General features: G+C 41.5%; 1 protein-coding gene across 5 annotated transcripts in view; it reads right to left on the reverse strand.

The window, feature by feature from the left end:
* Positions 1-14,980, reverse strand: part of TRIM2 (tripartite motif containing 2) — a 185,303-nt gene that overhangs the window by 98,562 nt on the left and 71,761 nt on the right. Inside the window, exon 1 of one of the 5 annotated variants that reach the window (XM_089670446.1) lies at positions 11,969-12,105. The exons of the other annotated variants lie outside the window; for them this stretch is intronic. The gene's annotated coding sequence lies outside the window, so the exon portion shown is untranslated. Of the gene's footprint in view, positions 1-11,968; positions 12,106-14,980 lie in introns of those variants that run through there. 5 annotated transcript variants of the gene reach the window in all.

The following is a 14,980-nucleotide window of genomic DNA, read 5'->3' on the forward strand; positions in this document are numbered from 1 at the left end:
AGGGTCAAACAAGGTTCGCCTGAAAAACTGACAAGCAGACCCAATCAGTCCATTTGTGTGAAAGGAGCCTAAGAATTGGTAAGCTGCAATATAATAAATGTATGCTTGTGGGCTTAATACTGCTTTAATCAACAGGAAACATCATAATAACTACAGGGTTGCAAACAACAATACCTTTTAATGGCAAACACTGCAATCCATTAAAGCAGTGTTTCTCAGCCGGGGTTCTGCTGAGGTCCCCAGGAGTTTCATGAAGACCGAGATTGAGCTCTGCAGTCACTTTAGCGGCAATTGTTTTCTTATTCCGGATCGCAATCCTGAACAACGTAATTTTGTCTCTTTAAATCAGTTGACTATGTCAACCGTGCTTATGCTCATCAGACAAGGTTTTCCCGGAAACTGTATATGCCGTCATAACCTGTGATATTCTACTTCGTAACACAGTAAATAAATTGGCAACTTCAGTCACAGAGGCACCAGCTAAGCGGGCACCAACATTTTGCCCTCTTTGAAGCTCAGTAAACTCTGACATGACTCCGTATCACTAGCAGCGCATGTAGTGAATGACAAAAGTGAGGTTTCCAAACTGTTAGCTGGTGTCTCATCACACAGCGGAAGCAAAAGAATGTTGCATTACTTCAGCTAACAATGCAAAACATGTCACTTTCATACCTGTAAATCACGTAGTGTTTCCATTCTTATGTCCAACCCCTGTAAATATGAAAATTATTTCAGGGGTTCCGAGATCTGACTTTTTGCCAGGGGTTCCTCGAAGGTAAAAAGGTTGAAAAACACAGCATTGAAGTGTCACACACAAAAGGAACCTTCGATATTACAGGAACACCTATAGTAATGTGGACTACTTCATTCAATTCGACAAGTGAAACCAGGGATGTTACATTGGTGAAAGAAGACAGAATCTACATAATGACAAATTAATGAACCTATATAAATCACACCATACAAGAACATAAGGAAAATGATTACTGAACACCTGTGGGACATTAACTAGACCATTGTATGGAAGACATGAATGTTTTATTCTGAAAAGAAAAATGTAAAAAGAAAAAAGAAGAAAACCTTTGAAGTACAAATGATAATTGTGTTTAAAGTAACAGACGGAGTCTTGGTTCACACTACTGCAACCTGAAAGTCACGCGACTTATAGTGCGACTTTGCCAGGCGACTTGAGTACTACTTTAAAGCAACTTTCAGGATATGCCTGGGTATTCTTCCTGTAATGTCTGATCCAAATCAGATCAATGTAGATGAGGATCCGACTTGGAAGCGACTTCCATTAAAGCCTATGGGCACAAGTTGGATAGAAGTCACCTTGAAGTAGTACAGGAACCTTTTCTAAAGTCGGAGCGACTTCAGTAGTGCTAATTAAGACAGCTCTAATTGACTAACATAGAATCTCATATGTCATGCGACTTGGGGTCTCACAAGTCGGATCCCAAGTCGTGGCAGTCTGAACCGAGCGTTAATGTGTACTTCAGCTTTCTAAATCCCTATCAAATATTTTTAGGACTATTCTCACCTTTGGAACTCTTACACTCCCCCTCCCATAGCCCATTTTTCTACTCTTTATCTAACTTTTATTTTCATGTTTAGTTTTGGGGGTTTTTTTGGATTGTTGGATTGATAAATTTTCTCTTAACATTTTTGCTAAACCTTTGTGTATCAGTACTTGGACCTTAGAAGAAGGGGGTGCCCTGAAAATTTAATATGTTAGTGCAAAAAAAAAAAAAAAAAAACCTATCATGGACAGTACTGTATTGTTTCAACAACACCCTAAAACAAAAATATCAGTGTTGAATAGAAGACCTGTGTAAATCTATATATGGCAAGTTATTAGGCCTAAATATAGAATTAAAATGAATGATTTTACTTTTTGGAATGACCCTGCATTTGTATTCCCCTTCTCACAAATCTGCTTCCTAGACACATTTTTTGGAGAATCAGTTATGTGGAACACTGCTGAGATCAACTGAAACTAAATGAACTTAGAATTGTGGAAGCTCTCATTTAAATGGGTCACATCTACATTTTAATTGGCAGCCAACAGAAAAGCAGAACATCCAGGAAAGATTCCAAGCCTTGAAGAAATATCTAAAAGTCACGCTCTGCAAATGCTAAATTATTTATTGCAATTACAGTAAAATAACCCATAGCGATTTTAAATGTTTTTACTTTGAAAACAAAAATTACAGAACTATATAACATATATACGCATAAAATATTAATAATTCTTTCAAAAGTTGAGCAAATAATAACTATCCAAAAGACATTCTGGGGTTGATTTACTAAAATTGGAGAGTATAAAATCTGGTGCAGCTGTGCATGGTAGCCAACCCAACTAGAAGTTTATAAGTAGAATTCAAGGCATGTTTCTGACAACTTGCCTAAGCACCCATTTTAACCCCTTCCCATCTTGCCTATTGTAAGATGACATCTGGGCGGGAGCCCTATTATCCTGTTATGATAGGATGTCCTCCCAGGATTGGACCATACTCTGGCGTGATCTGTCAACGGCTGTGTCCACCGGACACATCCAATGACAGAGCACTGTATCGGCCCACTGCCGTTACCATGTGATCACTGTGGCCAATCACAATAGACTACATGACAATTGTACACAATGAAAAGTTTTGATTCATGCCTTTGATTGTGTACTATTGTGATTAGCTCTGTAATTGGTCACAGTGATCACATGGTACAGACAGGGCCCATCTGTAACATGTGATTAGCTATGGCCAATTTCAGCTAATCACAATAGTAAACACTGTATGGTTTTCATTCAGAAAAAAAAGGTTCCTTGTAACTGTAAAATTCACAGTTATAAGCAATCAGTGTGTTAAAAAAAAAAAAACTTAAGGCAATGAATATTACAAAATTAAAAAATATATATATTTTTTTATTACATACTGTTACCAGTCAGTGTCCCTGATCATGCCACACCATTTATATGATGACAGTGTACTTCACTGGTGACAGTATGTAACATTGTGAAAAATAACTTTTTTTTAATTTCATTTTCCAAAAAATTGTGACAAAAATGACAATTTCAAAAAACTCACCATGCATTTTACTAAATACCTTGGACTGTCTACTTTCTATAAAGAGGTCATTTTGGGGATATTTGCACTGTCCAGGCATTTTCGGGCCTCAAGAAATGAGGAAATGAAATGAAAATAGCAGTCAGTACATCAGGATTGATTTTCAAATACATATACCATAGTTTCCTACAGATTAAATAATATACACTGATTTGGGTTATTTTCACCCAAAAAAAATGTAGCTGTACACATTTTTTCCTAAATTTATGAAGAACGGTTATCTGCAAAATGTTTCAACAGAAAAAGAAAAAAGTGTGTGTGTGTGTATGTATATACAGTGTATGTGTAGGGGGGGTCTTTTTCGTTATTTAGCCAAAACTTTATAAAAATCTGCAGTGATTCAATATCACCAAAAGAAACCTCTATTTATGTGAAAAGAAAAATGATAAAAATTTCATTTGGGTACAGTGTTGCATGACTGAGTAACTGTCATTCAAAAGCGTGACAGTGCTGAAAGCTGAAAATTGGCTTGGAGAGGAAGGGGATAAAAATGTTTGGTACTGAAGCGATTAAAGCATATAGAAGCCCACAATCTTTTCTTTACAGTCGGTTTGGTATCACGATTCACTGTATACAGTTTTCTTAAGTAAAGTTGTAAAGTTTCTTATCTGGAGATCTTGCCAGCAACCGAGAGGAGTTATACACTACCATTTCCTTTGACCCTCTAAACCTAAAGCAACATATTGGTAGCATTAATTCAAGCCACCACTCTTAAACTAGTCATGTGCAGCAAATGTTGCCTGGATGCTGATGAACCAGCTGAAATCTGCTTAATGCGTGGCCCTGTCAACTCTCCTATCACCTGACATTCCTTAATTTAGGAAATTTAGGGAGTCCAGTGGATTGTCAGCCAAATCCAATCAGGTACATATAACACAATAGCTAAGAAAGGGGATTTGTCCATCCATGCTGTGTAGCATGGATGGAGGAATCTGTATGTATGTATATATATATACACATACACACACACATACATTATATATATATATATATATATATATATATATATATATATATATATATATATATATATATATATATATACACATACACATACACACAGTGGGGCAAAAAAGTATTTAGTCAGCCACCAATTGTGCAAGTTCTCCCACTTAAAAAGATGAGAGAGGCCTGTAATTGGCATCATAGGTAGACCTGAACTATGAGAGACAAAATGAGAAAAAAAATCCAGACAATCACATTGGCTGATTTGGAAAGAATTTATTTGCAAATTATGGTGGAAAATAAGTATTTGGTCACCTACAAACAAGCAAGATTTCTGGCTCTCACAGACCTGTACCTTCTTCATTAAGAGGCTCCTCTGTCCTGCACTCATTACCTGTATCAATGGCACCTGTTTGAACTTGTTATCAGTATAAAAGACACCTGTCCACAACCTCAAACAGTCACACTCCAAACTCCACTATGGTGAAGAACAAAGAGCTGTCGAAGGACACCAGAAACAAAATTATAGACCAGGCTAGGAAGACTGAATCTGCAATAAGCAAGCAGCTTGGTGTGAACAAATCAACTGTGGGAGCAATAATTAGAAAATGGAAGACATACAAGACCACTGATAATCTCCCTCGATCTGGGGCTCCATGCAAGATCTCACCCCGTGGGGTCAAAATGATCACAAGAACGGTGAGCAAAAATCCCAGGACCACACGGGGGGACCTAGTGAATGACCTGCAGAGAGCTAGGACCAACGTAACAAAGGCTACCATCAGTAACACACTACGCCGCCAGGGACTCAGATCCTGCAGTGCCAGACGTGTCCCCCTGCTTAAGCCAGTACATGTCCGGGCCCGTCTGAAGTTTGCTAGAGAGCATTTGGATGATCCAGAAGAGGATAGGGAGAATGTCATATGGTCAGATGAAACCAAAATAGAACTGTTTGGTAGAAACACAACTCGTCGTGTTTGGAGGAGAGAGAATGCTGAGTTGCATCCAAAGAACACCATACCTACTGTGAAGCATGGGGGTGGCAACATCATGCTTTGGGGCTGTTTCTCCGCAAAGGGACCAGGACGACTGATCCATGTACAGGACAGAATGAATGGGGCCATGTATCGTGAGATTTTGAGTGCAAACCTCCTTCCATCAGCAAGGGCATTGAAGATGAAACATGGCTGGGTCTTCCAACATGACAATGATCCCAAACATACCGCCCGGGCAACGAAGGAGTGGCTTCATAAGAAGCATTTCAAGGTCCTGGAGTGGCCTAGCCAGTCTCCAGATCTCAACCGCATAGAAAACCTTTGGAGGGAGTTGAAAGTCCGTGTTGCCCAGCGACATCACTGCTCTAGAGGAGATCTGCATGGAGGAATGGGCCAACATACCAGCAACAGTGTGTGCCAACCTTGTGAAGACTTACAGGAAACGTTTGACCTCTGTCATTGCCAACAAAGGATATATAACAAAGTATTGAGATGAACTTTTGATATTGACCAAATACTTATTTTCCACCATAATTTGCAAATCAATTCTTTCCAAATCAGCCAATGTGATTGTCTGGATTTTTTTTCTCATTTTGTCTCTCATAGTTGAGGTCTACCTATGATGCCAATTACAGGCCTCTCTCATCTTTTTAAGTGGGAGAACTTGCATAATTGGTGGGTGACTAAATACTTTTTTGCCCCACTGTAATTATACACACACACACACACACACACACACACACACACACACACACACACACATATATATATTGTGTGTGTGCATATTTTTTTTTTCAGCCTGCACCACATGGATGTATAGCCAGCTTTACACGGTGGTATCACCTTTATAACTCCCGACCTTCATAAGTCGGTGTGCCAAAAGACATCGTCCTGTGTATATTGGGAGCTGTGCAACTGGTGCTATTCTGACCACAAGCGTTACCATGTCTGCTATTTCATCATGGACAGCAAGTTAGAACAAAGAGAAAATGTGAATTTCTGCGTGAAACTGGGCAAATCTGCCACAGAGACGTTTGACGGGAATGACCTCTTCCTGAAGTTGAAGATCCAGGTCAAAGGTCACTGTTTTGACAACATTGAAGCGATCCAGTGATTTGCCCGGGTTCTAACTTGCGCTCCATGATGAAATAGCAGACGTGGTAACACACGTGGTCAGAATAGCACCAGTTGTACAGCTCCCGATGTACACAGGATGATGTCTTTTGGCACACTGAGTTCTGAAGGTCGGTGCTCCCTGTGACTGTGCATGCAGCCTTGTGCTGCCATCTGTTACAAAACTAGTCTCAAAATGTTTTGATACCACCTCGTATATCCCTCCACATCCCATTGACAACACAAGGAGAGATCAGCCAACACAGGGCCATAACAGTTGGCACTCTTGTGTTATACACTTTATTTATGGATGGGGCTGTCTGTGGGGAAATACTGGAGATCAACCATGGATTTTAGGGTGTACAATATGATGCCCAAAATCACAAGAATATTCAAATGATAGAAGCTTACATAAATTAAACACTGGGCCATTCCAGTAATAAAATTCACCAAAAAGGTATTATTCTAACCTAACGTGGGTCAATCTGAGTTAACACAGTCCTGAATTTTTAACCTTAAAGTGTAACTGCACTTTTGAGCGCATTTACACATACTTCAATCCTTTTCTTGCTCACCCCCCCACAAAAAAAAAAAAAATAAAAAAAAAAAAATATATATATATATATATATATATATATATATATATATTTTTTATTATTCTCCTGTCCCTGATCTGAGCACACAGCCTCCTATCACAAAATCATAAAGTCTATTTTTTTTGGATAAGGGGAAAGTCAGAGAAACTAGCTCTCCCAGTCCTTGTATAACGGTTTTACTGGTACCACACCCCTAAGAAATAATTGAAACAAGAACCCTAACCTCAAAAGCTAATGGGGCTTTAAAGGTACCATAACGTACCAGTACAAATGAAGTGAAAACATGAAAACAGTAGTTGAAAATTAAACCCTTTTATTAAGTTAAAAAAAAACACCCATCAGTGGAAAACGTTTAGTCAGACATAGATACAAAAGGCATATAGTCAGACATAGACACAAAAAGACATATGATTATAATCAGCTAGGGGTGGCTATAGTAGGCGACGGTCGCTGCCCAAGCCGTATGGAACATCATGGGCCTCAGCAATGGCGAACTACAGCCACTAACTTAGAGCAATGTAGACTCAACTGTACAGATAGCATATGAAATGGTAAATGGTTATCAGTGGAGATATATGCATATATAGACATATATAGACAGAAAACACCCAACATAGGACATAATAGGTGTTGATGAAACTGGTAATACAGTATCCACTTTAAACCATGAGAAATGCTTTGCGTTATAGATTCCAATGCGTTTCGTGGGATGAAACCCACTTCTTCAGGGAAAGAGGGCAAAACATGAGTATCTACAATGAATCAAAGAAAAACAAAAACAAACCAAAAACCTATAATCAATAAATGGTATACACAAGTGCAAATATATACAACAAAATATAAAACAAACAAAACAGCAATTACCAGTCGATGATATCAGCACACTGCTAGGTATAGATCAATGGTATCTGGGTCAACAGGAAGAAGCCTCCAACGACCACAAAGAAGGGTCATCAATCAAAACAGGGTTCAAATGTATTTGAAGACTTGTAGGAACCAAGTCAACATTCTGGGGGATCATACAATATAATGAATTAAAAAAGAAACAAGAAAAAAAAATATAAAAATATATATTTTTTCATTATATTGTATAATTCCCCAGAATGTTGACTTGGTTCCTAAAAGTCTTCAAATACATTTGATTGCCAGCCGTGGTAATTGACAGCTGCGGGCGCGAATGTTGGTTCGGGTAGGGCTCACGCGCGCCCCCTACCCAGAAACACACACACACACACACACACACACACTTTTGCTCACCCCTGCCGCCCTGTAGCAGTATATCTGCTATAGGGCAGCGGGAAAGCGGTTAAATAAAGATTACAACCACTGGTGTGTCTGCCAGCTGCAAAGGTATTTAAATTAAAATCACTGTTCATATCTGACTATTTTTAATATTCTGTGTTACAATGAGAATCACCATGTAATGCATGTGCAGCACAACAGCATGTGATTCAATACAAGAGAAGAAGTAAATTACTAATACATTTGTCCTGTACTGACTAAAAGATCAAATGAAGCAAATAGCAATGTGCTGTTAGCACAACGAAGTAATTGCTAATAAAACTGACAAACAAATCTTCATTGTAGCCATTTAAAAAATGGCTTGTGGCAAAGGTTAATTGCACACTCACGTCAGTATCATTATGTTGATGTTGTAGTGAACAAGTGTTTAGGTATTTCAATAACTCCATAAATAGGTTTCATTTAGTCAAATAAAGTCGTTTAACAAGGGTTCAGAGTGGGTGTTTTAAATACTCATCAAGGTATCACATAGGACAAGTCCTGATGTACTCTAAGCAACCAAAGTATAAAGCAAACTATGGGACATGACATTGAGCCCATACAGAGGTGAAGCCTAATCCTCCAACACTAATATTCAGTTTACCAATAGCACTCACATGTCTCCTAGTGTAATGGAATGATATTACCGCTGTTCCAATAGAGCGATCTCATCATTTTAACCGCTCCCGCCAGCCTTTTTAAGGGGTTCTACATGGTGGGTGGAAGTTCACATTGTCAGGATTGGGTGACAGCTCGGTCATAGTGCTGGGGGCAAACCATCACCACAAAACAGCAGCGACAGCTGTAGGCATATATGGGACAGCAGGGTATTAAAAACAACTGTAATGCTGCCACATATATGCAAAACTACTTGTGTTAACAGTTTAAAGACTAAAACCAGCCAAAATCTTTTCTTTTTGTTAGTTTGGATGGCGTGGGAGTTTGGGAGGAGGAATAGAGGTCTTTTATTGCATTTTCCAATGGGAAAAAGTTTCCCCTCACTCCTGTTGAGGACAGATGTTATGGCAAATCACTCCACTGGGGACATGTTTTTTCAGAGGCCCAAAGTCATTGACACAGAGGGGGCAAATATGGACCTTCCTGATCTGCATACTTGTTCCTGGTCAGGGACTCTATGACTTAACACACATTTAGGCCAGCCATAGACGTGGGCAGGCTGAATGTACCGATTGATCGAGCAACTTGGGTACAACCAGCCAGCTGGATTCACTTGTGATTATTGCTAGCAGCTATAATAATAATCACTTCCTCCCGGGAAGGACAGCTTGTGTCACTCCTCTGTGAATCAGAAACTACAAGTCCCAACAGCCTTAGCAGCTGTCGGCTTGTAGTTACCTGCAAACAGGGCCATGGATAAGGGGGTACTACCAGTCCTCCTGTACAGGGCCCAGACCAGCCAGGGGGGCCCAGGCAGGTGGGTGAATTTGATGTGGGCAGGGAGGGTGGTGGGTGGGCCCCTCCTCCGCACCCAAAGTCCCCACCCCCGCGGTGCTATAAGAGTCCAGAAAATATGTCACATTTACCAGCCCATTCCTTTCATGAATGAATACAAATGAGTGATTGGTGCTGATCACTCACCATGTTCATTATTAACTGAAGCATGGTAAACTGTTTTTTTTTTGGGGGGGGGGCCCCTGTCAGGTTAGCTGTATGGGACCTCGTGGTTTCTAACATCAGCCCTGCCTGCAAAAAAAGTGAATTTATTATTATTTACCAAAAGGTGAACTTAGCATTTAATGCCTTCAAGGGTCTGCAAGCATGAGGCCGAAAAGTATTGAAGCTAGAGGTATAGACAATAACAGCTTGTAGGAGGAGTTTTCATTCTCCTCTCATTGTCCTAGGAGACTGCAGGACCTCTGACCCTCTGTCTAGACAGTGCCGATTGGCCCTGTGCTGATCACATGCACTCTGCCAAGAAAAAAAAAACCTATAGCAATACACACCAAACTGAGCATGTGCAGCTTGCCCCCAAGGCTCTGTTCTATCAGCAGATGGATGGAGGACAGTGGAAGAAGGGGAGGATCAGAGAAGACAGGATTAACATCCTTTTTACACAATGTGGAGGATTTACCCCTTACGTTCCACAGTGAGTATAACAAGCATGCTTTGCTGCATATACAGACTGATTTTACTGTTGTGGGTTTAGTAACAATTTAAAGTCTATGGGACCAAAACTCCCCATTCTGTTTCAAATGTAGCTCATGTACCGTTCTGAGCTAGGGGAGTCAAGCTCCAGGTGTAAAGTGTGAGCATGTGGTGAAATATGTGAACAACATAGACCAGGAGTCTCCAAACCACGGCCCTCCAGTTGTTGAAGTACTACAACTCTCATCATGCCTCTACCTCCAGGAGTGTTGCCTGTGGCTGTCAGAGTCTTGCAAGGCCTCATGGGAGTTGCAGTTCCTCAACACCTAGAGGGCCATAGTTTGAAGACCCCTGCCATAGACCCTTGCATCACCCCCCTGGTCCCAGCTGTACTTACCTCGTGATGTCAGTAGCCATGCAGCCGGTACAGTGGTCTGGGGATTTAAAATCCCTGCTCTTCTCCTCTCCCCTTCTTAGTCTGCAGCGCTTCTGGGACCGATCAGAGTGATTTTGATTGGTGAGCATCAGCTTAGAGCAGTGGTTCTCAACGTGTGGGTCGCAACCCCTTTGGGGGTCGAACAACCCTTTCACAGGGGTCGCCTAAGATCATCAGAAAACACATATTTCCGATGTGTAAAGAGCAGCTACTGTGTAGAAAGCAGCTGCTGTGTTGAAAGCAGCTACTCTGTTAAAAGCAGCTACTGTGTTGAAAGCAGCAGTATTGGAGGTAAAACGACACTTCATGAATTATAATTACTGAATAATTTTATGGTTGGGGGTCACCACAACATGAGGAACTGTATTAAAGGGTCGCGGCATTAGGAAGGTTGAGTACCACTGGCTTAGAGCATCCCTCTGATCCATCCTGGAAGCTCTGTACAAAGAAGAGCGAGAAGAGTGGGGATTTCAAACCCCTGGACCACTACACTGGCTGCATGGGAACTGAGAGCTCATCACCCACAGAGATAAGTATGGGGTTGGCGAGGGTGTACAGTGTTCGTTCACCATTTCAGAGAAAACTAAAAAAGGTGAACCTAACACCTAGAGAGCCATAGTTTGGAGACCCCTGCCATAGAACCTTGCATCACCCCCCTGGTCTCAGTTGTACTAACCTCGTGATGTCAGTACCCATGCAGACAGTACAGTGGTCTGGGGATTTAAAATCCCCGCTCTTCTCCTCTCCCCTTCTTTTTAATCTGCAGCGCTTCTGGGACAGATCAAAGTGATTTTGATTGGTGAGCATCAGCTTAGACCATTCCTCTGATCCGTCCTGGAAGCTCTGCACAGAGAAGAGGGAGAAGAGTGGGGATTTCAAACCCATGGACCACTACACTGGCTGCATGGGAACTGAGAGCTCATCACCCACAGAGCTACGTACAGGGGTGGGAAGGGTGTACAGTATTAGTTCACCTTTTCAGAGAAAATCAAAAAAGGTGAACTAACCCTTTAAGAGACCAGCAGCACTGTGCTTCTTACATTTCCTGAACCTGATTTCCATGTCCGTCATATCCTTACTTGAGCAGAATGTCCTGCTGTCCCCCACAGCTGCCTCAGGAAACGTTCCTGTGCTTTTATCTCGGCTCCGAACTCACAGCTGCCTTACCTCCCCATATAGATCATTATGAATAAAATACTACAAGGCACAACAAAAACTGACATAGCTATACCATGTGCTGAAACTTGTCTCAGAATATTGTAAACAAACATTCATTCCTGGGTGTACCACCGAAATATGCCATCAAGACTCCCTATCCACCCATGAGTCATTATTTCCAAACCCTGCCCCTGCATGAAACATAAAAGTGTTCCTTACCACGGAGCACAGCAATGGGGTGTCTGCGGCTGTCCCGACAGGCTGTTGTTTACATGTATGCACATACACCAGGTCCGTCCTCTTTATCCCTGTCCAGATTTGTCAGCGGTGATCCAGCACACTCCAGTGACATGGGAGGCTGAGCTAATACATACCACTCACATATTAAAAATAGACGACACTTTCCCTCCCAGATTCCCTCGCATTTGTTTAACTTCTTCTGCTTCGGTTTCCCAAAAAAAAAACCAGAAAACCGAAGGATGTGGTTTTCTTGGCGTGTTTCTGCAGCATGAAGTCATATGTTTTCTCATGTAATGTTTCTCATTCTTTCAGGCCCGGTACAATGGAATAGTTAAACTTAAAACATGTGTGACAGCTCTGTACAGGAGCCATAGATGTCAGCTCGTGGGAGAGCAAGTCTTACCAAGGACTAGGGAATGTGTGTGTAATCTAATTGTTAGCATGAGGAATTAGGATTTAAAGGTACAAAACTAAGAGGATGGATCGTTAGTTATGTATTAGTATTGCTCACGGATATTACCTAAAACTGACCTCAGCTACTAATAATTACGAAAAAGACAACTACGCACAATGAGGATACCAGCAAACTGTCCGTGTTATCAAAGCAACAAGGCCTCCCAGCTTTTTTTTTTCCTCCTCCTTGCCTCTCACTTTGAACTGTCCCCAATGGACAGTCATCTGCCCAGCAAATCTAGTGCTGCCCTGCTGCGACCTGTTGTTCAGGCACCACAACACAGGTGCCACGTTGCCATCTTTCCCTTCTGACATCATCAGGAGCATGGCTACCTCTTTTGGGTTGTTTCAAGTAGCCCCCAATGACATACATAGTTACATAGTTAGTCTGGCTGAAAAAAATACAAAAGTCCATCCAGTTAAACCATAAAAAAAAAAAAAAAAAGTTATAATCCTATACCCACAGTTGATCCATAGGAAGGCAAAAAAACCCCAGCAAAGCATGATCCAATTTGCACCTGCAGGGAAAAAAAATTCCTCCCTGATCCCCCGAGAGGCAATCGGATATTCCCTGGATCAACTTTACCTATAAATGTCAGTATCCAGTTATATTCTGTGTATCTAGGAAAGAATCCAGGCCTTTTTTAAAGCAATACACTGAGCTGGCCAGAACCAACTCTTTAGACATAAATTATGTCCTAGGATATGTGACAAGGACATCCAAAGAGGTTGCAGGAGCAGGGACAGTGAGGGTCGGGGCTGAGCCGTGCTCTGTGTGTGAATGGACAATGTCCATTCACAGGGGCTCAGTTGGGGAACAAGCCTGTTCAAGTGCCCCCATAGCAAGAGGCTTGCTATTAGGGGTACTCTGCTGGGGGAGGAGCCAGGGCAACCAGCCGGGGACCCATAAAGAAGAGGATCGGGACTACTCTGTGCAAAACCATTGCACTTAGCAGGCAAGTACAACATTTTTTTTTATTAACAAACTTACAACTTTGAGAGAATCACTTTAAGCTTCAAAAGGTTTAATTCACACAGCATTAGTCCTGCATGCAGGTTCCTGCTGACAAAAAGCAGATCTGTTTAGATACACTTTGACATGCTAATATCTGTCACATCTAAATGCATTAAAGTGGTTGTAAAGTCTCAAGATTTTTTACCTTCATGCATTCTGTGCATGAAGGTAAAAAAACCTTCTGTGTGTAGCAGCCCCCCAACGCTTACCTTGATCCACGGTGTCCACGAGAGTCCGATTCTCCATGGGACTCTCACTCCTGATTGGCTGAGGCAGCAGCAGGAACCACTGGCTTCCTCTGCTGTTAATCACAGCCAGTGAGCCAATCAAAAGAGGGAGGGTGTGGGGCCGAGCCGTGGCTCTGTGTGTGAATGGACACACAGAGCAGCGGCTCAGAAGGGCACCTGCTCGGGTGTCCTCATGGCAAGCCGTTTGCTGTGGAGGCACCAGACAGGAGGGAGGGTCCAGGAGTGCCGGAGGGGGCTCAAGAAGAGGAGGATTCAGGCTGCTCTGTGCAAAACCACTGCACAGAGCAAGCAAGTATAACATGTTGTGTTTTTTTTTTTCGTTTTTTTGTTTTTTTTTTAAAATAACAGACTTCAGTATCACTTTAAAGCTGGCCATACATTATACAATTTTCTTATTCAATTTCCTGTAGATTTACCTTCAACCATGTAATGCAAGGGACTACCTGATTGCATTCAAATAAAATAAAAGTGTGTGGGTTTGAACTCATATTACATGGTTTTGGTAAATCTAAAGGAAAAGTGTTTAAGAAAATTGTATAAACGTATGGCCAGTCTTACATTCGTATTGCATCTGTATAGGTCTAGCTGGACTGAACATTAGTTTAGACGTGTTTACATGTGTGGATTTTTCCAGGCAGGGACACAACTCTACTTGTTTTTTTTGGATCCAAACTCAGCAGTCACAAACAAACACACAGGTCTAAATGGCATATTCATTTGTATAGTGTTGCATACAGATGTGTGCAGAACACACATATGAATGGACCCAGATGGTTCAGGTGGGACTTAGAGCTAAAGCTGGCTTGGTGGTAATTAGTCATTTTCAACTGGACCTGTTCCACTTGAAAATTATCAATGATTACTAGTATCAGGTCAATTTTGCTTAGGTGAGAAGCAGGGGGGGCAGGTTTGAAGTTAAAACTTTTCAAATTGCAGAGGGTGGGGCATTTGTAGAAAGCAAAATCCCTCATAGGAGTGAAGGTCCACTTTAAGTCCACTCATTTGACAACCATGCGGTTCTGCTCCTTCACTATCCAACCACGGGCTGAGGTGGTCCTTAAGATCAGGAACCCAGCACCGGCTGAACAGAATCTCACATTTTTGAGCAGGTAAAATGGTTCACGCTTCAGTATTTCAGCTTTGAAATCAGCTGACTTGCCAACACTTGAATTTATATATAATTAAACCCAAAGCAGCATGATATTGCAGGCATCTCACACCACTTTTGGACAGATAAGCAGCCTCTTGTTACATGCTTTTTTTCTGCTGATCACA

The sequence above is a fragment of the Staurois parvus genome, unplaced genomic scaffold (assembly GCF_062004578.1).
Source record: "Staurois parvus isolate SC_StPar_1 unplaced genomic scaffold, SC_StPar_1.0 ptg000090l, whole genome shotgun sequence".
In the NCBI taxonomy this organism is placed as follows: domain Eukaryota; kingdom Metazoa; phylum Chordata; class Amphibia; order Anura; family Ranidae; genus Staurois; species Staurois parvus.